The following is a 10830-nucleotide window of genomic DNA, read 5'->3' as shown; positions in this document are numbered from 1 at the left end:
TGACCTTGGGCAAGTTACTCCTCTATCCCTATATATAAAATGGGGCCAGTGGTATATATCACCTGCTTCACACAGTTGTGAGCGTTAAACGTGATGCAATACATGTACCTTGCTGGGAACTGTGCCTGGCATGTAGTGAGATGAACAGCATATATTAATTTAAAACAAACAAAAAATGTCATTTTGTAAGACCGAAATGCCATCTAGTGCAGAAACCTATTGCCTCTGCTAGAACCCTACGAAAAGGGCTTACGCTTTGCACAGTAGCATACTCTTTGCACAGTAATTTTAGTCACTTAAGGGAGTTTTTTTCTTGTGGTGAGCCAATCTTTTATTTTCCCCTCAATTTTCTTGAAAATTTGAAATATTGGCAAAATAGCCTTTTAAGTGATCTCAGAGTTTTTTGGCAGTCCCAAAACAGATCAAATGAATTTATTTGGAGAAAAAGAAATGCAGTTATAGATTCAATCCAGACATTGCATCAAGCCAATGAGAAAAAAATTTAATAGAATTATGCTCAGGTAGTTTAAATTCACATTAATCATGTTATCTTCTATATACTCAGCAAATAGTTATCTAATCTCTACTTTGTGCCAGACAAAATAAAAACTTAATTCACTTTTTGATTAAGTCAGTGAGAATATAGGTGTTTAACAGGACAAAGTGTCAAGGTACTCCCACTGACCCATTCAGCAAAGTTTTTACCACATGCCTACTAATGTTCTGGTAAGGAGCTTGGCAATGGGGAATAAAAAGAAGACCCAGACTTTGCCTAGAGACAGTGGCACCTAAACAAATGTCACTGCTCTTTTATGCCCCCACAGTGTCTGGGTAGAACTGCAGATACAGTCTACTACCAGAAACCCCACTTACTGCGGAACATTTATTAGTGTTCCCATCGGGTCCCTGGTCCTTTATTCTCCCTTCTTTCTCTCTCCCTTTCTTTTCTAGGGGACAAGCTCCATGCAGACACCACCCTTTAGGGAAAATGAATTCCTGGGTGCACACCAGGAAGGTCCTTGTTTTCAGATGAAGCACCAAGACGAGTCTCTCTCATGCTGATATTCATCTCTCTCATAACTTTGTAGAGTAATATATTAAAAGACCATCTCTTTGAGTGTAGATTTAGTACAGTCACTTTAGAAAGCAACTTGGTAGTATCTACTAAAGTTTATGATATGCATAGCTGGCTTTAAAGTCTACTCTTAAAAATATATTCTAGGGAAATTTTTATATCTGTGCACAAGAAGAGATGTTCAAGAATATTCATAGCAAAATGGTATATAAATGCAAAGAATTGGAAATGCACTTAATTTCCATAAAAAAAAGAGAGTTAACTAAATTGTGGTGTAATTAAACAATGAAAGAATAAACTATACAGTGATTAAAAACAAATAAACCAGAACTACATGCATTGACATTGATGAAGTTCACAAACATGCTGAGTTAAAAAAAAAAAGTTTTAGAAGACATATAAGTAGCACCCCTAGCCATTGTGGCAGTGAAAAATTCCACCTACATTTCTAAACACTAAGAGGTGGTTTTTGCTTTTCCCCTGGACTTCCTCCAGTATTGAGAACAATTAGTGTAGGAAAATGACATTATTCTATTTTGGACATTTAGTTAGAAATTCTTGTCAGACATCCAGATAGAGATGTCAAGTAGACAGCTGATAAATGAGTTTGAAATTTAGGGGAGAATTCAGTGTTGGAGACACAGATTTTGGAGTTACTAGCATATAGAAGACGTTTAAAGCCATGGCATTAGATGAGCTCTCCTAGAGAGTATAGGCAGTGAAGAGAAGAGGCCCCAACACTGAACCTTCTAACATTCCAACTTTTTGGATGCTAGATAAAGGAAGAGAAGCACATATAGGAACTAGAATAAGCACAGCCTGAAGAGGTACTAGGCAAATACGGTGCCATAGAAGCTAAAAGGGGAGAATGTTTCAAGGAAGGAATAATCATCTGAGTAAATTTTGCTAAGGATTGCAGCCTGACCAGTTTTGCCACTATGGCAGAAACTGCTTTACTTATCCCCTAAAATTGGCTATCCCCTTCCTCTATAATAATAAAAATCATCTCTGACTTTAACCAGATGTGTGGCCAACCAGAGAGTAAAACTACGTTTTTGTTCCAGCCTCCCTTACAGCTAAATAATACTGCGTCTGGCTAATGAGATGTGGAAGTGATGTGCATAAATTCCGGGTCATTCCTAAAGAGAATGACTTTGTTCTCTTCCCACTAGCTGGGTGTGGATGTGGTCATGAGCAAAACTGGACCAGGAAAATGAAGGCAACACCATAGTTATGACAAAGCAGCAATAGAAGGGAGCCAAGTCCCTGACAGCCTGCAGCGTCATACCAGCCCTAATGGCCCCCTCCTAAAATGGACTTAACATATAATGAGATTTAAAAAAAAAAAGAGCAGATATTCTAGCCTTTTGGTCAGAGTTAGGCAACAGATTGGTCACTAAGTGGCAGAATACTCAAATAAATCAAAGCTCCAGACCAAGAGCACCACTCTGGGGCTGCTTGGCTTGTGCTAGACTTTTCTATTTGTGTGTGTGTGTGCAAGATGAATGTCAGAGTGCCTAAAAGCCAGATACACAGTGTCTCCCTGAGCTTTGCATTGTAGCACTAGTTTTTTGTCTTCTTGCTAATAGATGTTCGAATGTGTGACAGAAGCTTGTCTGAGACCGCCTTCATTGTAATAGTTCACCTGAGCATGAGGTTCTTGGGGGCAGACCTAGAGCATGCCCCATGTCTGACATTGAGAGGCATCCAATATTCCCCCAACTATCTAATAATTGTGAACAACCAAATTTTCTTGAGTCAATTTGCTACATTTGACCTAGTGAACAGCTTGGTATATACAGAAATTATAAGTAGACCTTCTGTAGAGGACAACACATGGAAGTTGATAAAAGAGCACAGGTTCTTTACTGTCTAAAGTAAAATATTTGTGACACGTAAAGGGAAAAGAAGGGGCATTTGAGGGGGTAAGCTCTTTAAAAAAACTTTTTAAAAAGTTGAATTATAACATACAAACCATGAAGTGCATGAATTTTAAGTGTGTGGCTCAATGAAGTTTCACAAATGAATACTACCGTGTAACAACCATACAGATTGAGATATAAAACATTTTCATCACTCCAGAAAGTTCCCTCTTCCAGTCAATACCCTCCTTAAAAGTAACCAGCATAGATTAGCTTTGCCTGTTCTAGAAGGTCATGTAACTGGAGTCATGAAGTAAATAGGTATGTGGTATATGAACATCCCGCAGTTGATTTACCCATTCTTCTGTTGACAAACATTTGGCTGTTGTGAATAAGCTGCTCTGAAACACACTTATACACGTCTTCGGGTAGATGCATGCACTCATTTCTGTGAAGTGAATAGCTAAGAGTCAAATTACTGAGTCACAGGGCAGGCCTGTGTTTAGCTTTAATATGCACTGTCAGATAGCTTTCTAAAGTGGTCGAATCATTTTTCACTTGCACCAGCAATGTATCTGTTCAACATCCTAGACAACACATTATCACTCTTTTTAATTTGGGCCATTCTAATGGTGGTGTGGTGGTATCTTATTGCGCCTTTAATTGGCATTTCCTTGATGATTTACGATGTTGAGCACCTTTCATATGTTTACTTTCTATTTGGACATCCTCCTTTGTGAAATGCCTATCCAAGTGTTTTGTCCATTTTTAAAACTGATTTTTAGGATTTCTTTACATAATCTAGATACAAATCCTATGTCAGATATATAAATTGTGAATATCTTGCCCTAGGCTATGGCTTGCTTTATTACTCTCCTATTGGTGTCTTTAGATGGTTACTTCTTTTTATATTGTATTTAAGAAATCATTGCTTACTTAAAAGTCATGACGATATCATCCCCTGACTTCTTTTAGCAGTTTACTGTATTATTTTCACATTTAGTTTTGTGATTCATCTCAAGTTAATTTTGAAACACAGTGTAAGGTACACAACCAAGTTCCTTTTTTTCTATATGGATAGAAAAGTAATAGCTCCAGCATTATTTATTGAAAAGATTGTTACCATAGCTAGTCCTAGGGTGGCTATCCCAATTTTTTTAAAGTCAAGAAGTGAAATTAGCCACTTAAAAAATCCAGATAGTACATTCATATTAATAGCTGCATTATTTACAATAGTTAAAACAAGGAAGCAACCCAAGTGTCCATTACTAATGAATGGATAAGCAAAATATGTAATGTACAGGCAATGGGATGGAATTCAATGAATACAATGGAATGCATGTTAAGAAGGAAGTTCTGCAGTATGTTACAGCATGGATGAACCCTGGAGAAATTATGCTAAGTGAAATAAGCCAGTCACAAAAATACAAATACCGTTTGATTCCACTTATATGAGGTACTTTGAGTACATAAAGACAGAAAGTATAATGGTGGTTGTCAGGGGCTGGAGGGAAGGGCAAATAAGGAATTATTGTTTAATGGGTATAGACATTCAGTTTTACCAGATTTCCAGAAGAGTTATTCAAAGCAGAAACAACAAGGTATGGGTTGAAAACATTCAACAAAGTTTTTTCTAGAAAGTTCCAAAAACCGAAGGTTGAATTTGTCTTGCACTATCAATTACTTATATGGCATATAAGTAAACTATTTGCATAACACTTACATTGTATTAGGTATTATAAGTGATCTAGAGATGATTTAAAATATAGGGGAGGATGTGTGTAGGTTAAATGCAAATACTATACCAATTTATAAGGGACTTGAGCATCTAAAGATTTTGGTATCCACAGTGAGTCCTGGAACCAATTCCCTGCAAATATCAAGGGACAACTGAATACTCAGACGGATGGACGGGGACACACACACACACACACACACACACACACACACACACACGGCATATTATTAAGCCATAAAAATAATTAAATCTTCATGTTGGTGACAACATGGATGGACCTTGAGGGCATTATGCTAAGTGAAGTAAGTCAGAAAAAAAAACAAACAAGTATGATCTCACTTAAACGTGTAATCTATGAAAACAAAACAAAACAAAACCAAGCCCATAGGTACAGAGATGAGACTGGTGATTACCAGAGGCACAGGTGGGAGGTGGGTGAAATGGATGAAGGTGGTTAAACTTACAAACTTCCAGTTATGAAATAAATGTCATAGGAATATAATGTAGAGCAAAGTGACTAATAAACTGAGGGCAGTCATCAGTTAGATTCCTTACACTGTAACTTGCTTAATAAATAATATCAGGTAATCTGCCTTCACTGATCAAGCTTGCCGTCATTGTTCCTACAAACTGCATAATCTCCAGGTTTCACCACCCTTAGACAACATATCACAAGATTCCTTTAACCAGCCCATATAGGCAACACCTCTGATATATAAGTTCCTACAGTAATGGATGCTTAAGTGTTTTTCAGGAACTATGGAGCAAGTCCTCCCCCACTGAAATGAGTGTCTCATAGATACAGAGACATGGGGTGGGACTCCACCCCCAGGCCTGGGCGTGGAGGGGCACCCCGTCTAGTAGACAACTGACAAGGGGCGTGCCTCCACCCCTAGGCCTTCTGATTGAGTGAGTGAGTGAGTGAGTGCTTGACAACTCAGTCTCCCTGAGCTCTTGTTGATTGAGAGCTCAGGTTTCTTGTGTTCTGGATTTTTCCGTTCCTCTTCCTCTCCCTTCGCCCACTGCTCATTTCTATCTAAGCTGCCTAGGATTCCCCCCTCTAGTCTTAAGACCGCAAATCATGGCAATGTAGAGAGCAAGGACCGCTCTAGCTACTTCCTGCTGATCTGGGGCCATGATGGAGCTCATTGGGGTCCCAGACTAGCTGGCTGTCCTTGGGCAGGATGTGAGTGAAGGGTTGGTGTTCATCGAGGGGCTTGACTATAAATGGTCTTGGATGATTGGTTGATTCCCTTGTTATATAATCATTTGAAGTTCATCTCTAGATGAGAAGAAACACCTTTCATAAGAAGGTTGCAAAGATAGAGGTCAAATATATAGAGCTAATCCTAGCCAAAGGACGAAAGGGGCAAACAAGGGCCTTAAAAAAATTGATTTCTGTGCTCTCTGTTAGTTTAGGTTTTAGAAAGAAGATGTTGGAATGATAGTCCAGTGAACTAAAGGAGGAGTAAAAAGTGGGACCCTAATGTCCGAGACATTTTCAATTAGTATTAAAACAGTTTGGTGGGGGCCCTAAGAGAAAAGATTTGAACCAGGAGACATTTAAGAAAGTTTTGTCTAACAGGGATCCATAGTCCCCTAGGGTGATGGAAGAGTCTCACCGCAGTGTTGCTTGGAAAGCAGTCGCAGATCGCTAAGAGGTTCACAAGAATATGTGGCTCTCATCGGTAAACCAGATCTCATCAGGGTTTTCCAGGAGTTGGTCGGTGAGGTCTGTTCTAGCTCCTAGAGAAATGGATAGGGTCTCATGACATAGGTGAAAGGGAAGAGACTCGTCTGGTGATGGTAATAGTGTAGCAGGATTGAGTGTCCCACAAACAGAGACAGTGCCATCTGGGTTTTCCAACAATAATACCTGATATTTAAGAAGCTGAGCATCTGAGAGCAAGAAATGTCCCTTGCCTTTTAAAAGGTCAGAAACTTAATGGTTAGCATATGCTTGTATAGGAGCCCCAAGAGTTAGCTTAAAAGCTTCCTCCAGGAGAGTGGAGAGGGATCCCAACACTCTTAGGGACAGCCTCAAGCAGTGGGGTCTAGCCACTTGGAGAAGTATCCCATAGGCTGTTGGGTAGGACCCAGCCATTGGGTGAGGACCCCCAAGGCTATTCCTCCTCTCTTATAAACATATAACTGGAAGGGCCTTATGGGATCTGGAAGCCCCAAGGCCAGAGATCTTACTAGATTTTTTTCATTCTTTCATTGCTTCCTGTTGGGAAGGACCCCACTGGAGAGATCTTCCCAATTGTCTACCCTGAAGGCCCCTTCTGAGTAGCTGGGGACCTCAGATCCCCATGAATCAGCTCATGTACCTGGCATTTAAAGTATTGAACAATAGAGACAGGGCTAAAGGGGTAAAAAGGATTCAGGGACAACAGTGAAAGGCGCAATTCTTAGCGGCGGCCTTCATCTCTGCACCACCTCAGAATTACCCTCCACCAAGACCCATGGTGAGGACAAGATCCAGGATGCCTGCATCAGAGCCACTGTCTCACCAAAAAGGGACCTGTTTAAAGTACAGCCAGGAGGGCCACTGGGAAAACAAATGCCCCATTTATGGGGAAAGTCCACCAGGACCCTGCCTCATATGCAAATAAAAAGGCCACTGGAAGCAGGACTGCCCTCAGTCCTGAAGGGGCTTGAGGCTCCCAAACCAAGAACGGCTGAGATGACTAAAGGCTGATGGGGCCCGGGACTCTCCCTGTCTCCTACAGGACACCAGTTCATTTCTCCGGCGGAGCCTTGGATAACCCTTGATGTGACAGGTAGAAAAGTTGTCTTCTTATTAGATAAGGGAGCCACCTACTCTGTGCTAACTGATTTCCCTGGACCTTTGTCCTTCCAATCCTGTGTAATAACGGAGATCAGTAGAAGGCCCCCAACAAGGCGCTTACTAAAAATTTACTTTTACACATGAGTTTTGGCTGTTGGCTGAGTGCCCCATCCCCTCGTTAGGAAGGGACCTACTTGCTCAGTAAATCCCAAGAAATAATCCGATTTGAAGACCCTTATAGGAAAGACATGCACCCCCCAAAATGTCTACTCTTGGCTTTGGGAGCCTGCCTTAGTCCCAAGCCAGAAGAGGTCTCCCTTCCACTCCATATTGATTCTCAAGTAAACCCTGCTGTCTGGGAAACTGAGGTCCCTGACAGAGCTACTATTATCAGGTTAGCATCAAAAATGGGACCACGTGAGGCTACAGGTAAGCCTCTTCAGATCAGAGGACAAACCAAGAGCCTTAATTAAAAAACTTCTCAAACTCAGGAAGGCTCCTCAAAAATGTTTGTAAATAGGTGGCCAAATGAGAGGCCATCGGTTGGACTAAACTGACCATAGCTGATATTCGGAGCCTAATAAACATTTTTTGGAAAAGTCCCCCCTAAGCTAGATGAGAAAAAACAAAACTGTCTTTGTTTTACAAATCTAGTCTTTATAGGATCAGAGGTGTGCCTCCAAAAATGATACAAAGCCCACCAACCCTTCTACCACTCCCAAAACCTCCCCTGTGTATTTATCTTAAGAGACAAGTATTTTAAAAAAAACTTTTTTCTGGCCTTTAAAAAACAAACTCTTTCTAGGAGAAACATGCCTTTGAGATACAAATATTCTACCTTGTCTTCTCCAGGAACTCTGATCTCACCATCTTTTTAAAATACAAATTAAAAAAAAAAAAAAAAAAGGTGGGGGAATAAATAATTTAGAAGTTAATTTGCTAAGGACAAGTAAAATTTTTATCTCTTTTTCATAAATATTAGTAAAAAGGCTTAGCCACCTAGATGGGCAACTTTGATTTGTTCTATCTGCCAAAAACCCCAGTTTAAATCCAACCTCTTTTGTAGCCAGTGGGTTTTACTTTGTTCTATCTGATTCATGACTAAAATTTAAAAATGAAAACTATAAAGTGTCTGGTTTGTATGTCATAGATGTATGGTATTGGCACAATTAAATGGCAAAAGAGCTCTTTAATTGGCTGAAAGGAAATTAAGTACTTATATAAATACTAAAACATAGAGAAAACTGGCCAAAGTAAATTTCAGGTTCACTTTACCTAAAAAGGATTCAGTGCTGGTATTGGTATTGAAGCTAGCTTAAGCTTGTTGGTTTAATTAATATAAACATGTCTTTAGAGACATCAGTGTTAAGTATAATACTTCTGTTGTGCCTAGGCTTTCTAGAGGTCAAGCAAAACTTTTATTATATCAGTTACAAATTTGTCAACAAAAAAAGTAACTCAATGTAAAAAAAACTTTCAAAAAGTAAACAAAATATGAGATTTGGGGTAAACTCTATAGGAGTTTTCTTTTGAAAGTATCTACCTAAAACTGTCTCTCCAAATTTCAGTACTTAAAGCTTAAAATTAAGTTAAAAAGTTCACTGACAATCTGTGTCATTTAGAAAATATTAAAACATTAATTGCTGGGCAGGTCTAAGTTTATCTACCTTTGCCTTACTGTTGCTGAAAGATGGACCCCCTTCCCTGAGGAGCCAAATAACCAAGAGACAAGGTCTTGGAGCTTAGAAGAGAAGAGGTGAATAGATAAACAAGATCATACCGTATAGCACAGGGAAATATATACAAGATCTTGTAGTAGCTCACAGCAGGAAAAAAAAATGTGGCAATGAATATATGTATGTTCATGTATAACTGAAAAATTGTGCTCTACACTGGAATTTGACACAACATTGTAAAATGATTATAAATCAATAAAAATGTTAAAAAAATAGTGGTATAAACATATTACTGATGAATATGAATTAAGTGTCTGTAAATTGTTTAAAGTAATCGCCTTTGGGAAAAGGGACTCAGGAAAAATGTAGGAATGGGTTAAGGGACAGGTGGCTTCTGTTAGGAGCTGTTAGTACTATTTGACTTTTTTAAACTATGTTCTTATATAATTTGGGGGAAGGGAAATTGAAATAATTAAAATACAATGAAGAAGATGATGCAACTGAAAAAAATGATTATAAATCAATAAAAAAAAAGAAAAGATTAGTTAGATGGGACTGAGTAAACTGTTGAATATGATTATAATTTTTTGTTTTGTCTGAAATATTACTGGCTTTTAATTTGTGTTCTCCAGAAATAAAGAAGTCCTTCTTCTCAAGCTAATTATGACTTACAGCAGTTTGGTAAACTATACCTTTGTAAGTAGAATTAAAACAGTTATCTTTTCTCTCTATCTGATCCCTCCAGAGACTGGAAACTTTTAGGTTCCCAGTGACTTTATCAGATAAATTAGGAAAATTACCTTCTAACAGGTATAGGAATCTCAAGGTATTTTGAGGACCTTGAAGAGAAAAGAATTCACCGTAAGTCTGTAAGGCAAAATCTATGACAAGCCCTTCACATGGCTTTCTTGGCTGTAAAAAACCTTATTAAAATTCTAGCCTAAGACTCCCTATTAAAAGTTCCAACACAGCCAATTTAAAAGAGCCTATATGATCAAATAATCAGACTTAATTTGCAGACAAATTGATCTTGATTTGGCTGTATTTTATAAAATGAGGGTAACTTTAGAGAGAAAAAGATTATATTTTAGTGGATATTAAATTCTAGTTTTGCTCATTGAGGTCTATATTTACTAAGACTCACTTCCCAGATCATTCCTTGCTGTTATGTTACATTGCTGCAAAGTTTAGCTGAATTATTAAAAGGACACTCCAGGTTATTTCTGAAGCTCTGTAATCTATCCTTGGATGAAGATCTGATGCCCCATCACCTGCAACCAGGGGATTATACATACTGGAACAAATGTGAGTTAAAGAACTACCTTCAGCCTGAATGGAAGGACCCTTTATCAGGTATTCCTAACTAGGCCATGCACAGTGAAAGCTAAAAGAAATTGACTTTTGGATTAATTTCCAGTCAGAAAGAGCCCCTGCACTGGACTGGCCTATAGAGGACTGCTCACCTTAAAACAGTGCTCAAATGGAGAAGAAGCTACCAGACCAGGATGAGAAGAAGATGAAATCTGAGGTAGACAGCTGGCCCAAGACACCGGACCAGGCCTGTATACCAATTACTTTGATAATTGCTCATATCATTGCTTATGAACAATGCCTGTAAAACATTTTCCTTAAAGATAAGGATTGGTACAGAACAGACTAAGTCAGATGACCTGGTGGATACACTGAGC

This window comes from Camelus ferus, chromosome 5 (genome assembly GCF_009834535.1).
Source record: "Camelus ferus isolate YT-003-E chromosome 5, BCGSAC_Cfer_1.0, whole genome shotgun sequence".
NCBI classification, from domain to species: Eukaryota; Metazoa; Chordata; class Mammalia; order Artiodactyla; family Camelidae; genus Camelus; species Camelus ferus.
The sequence above is the reverse complement of the archived record's forward strand: the minus strand, read 5'-3'. Positions refer to the sequence as shown.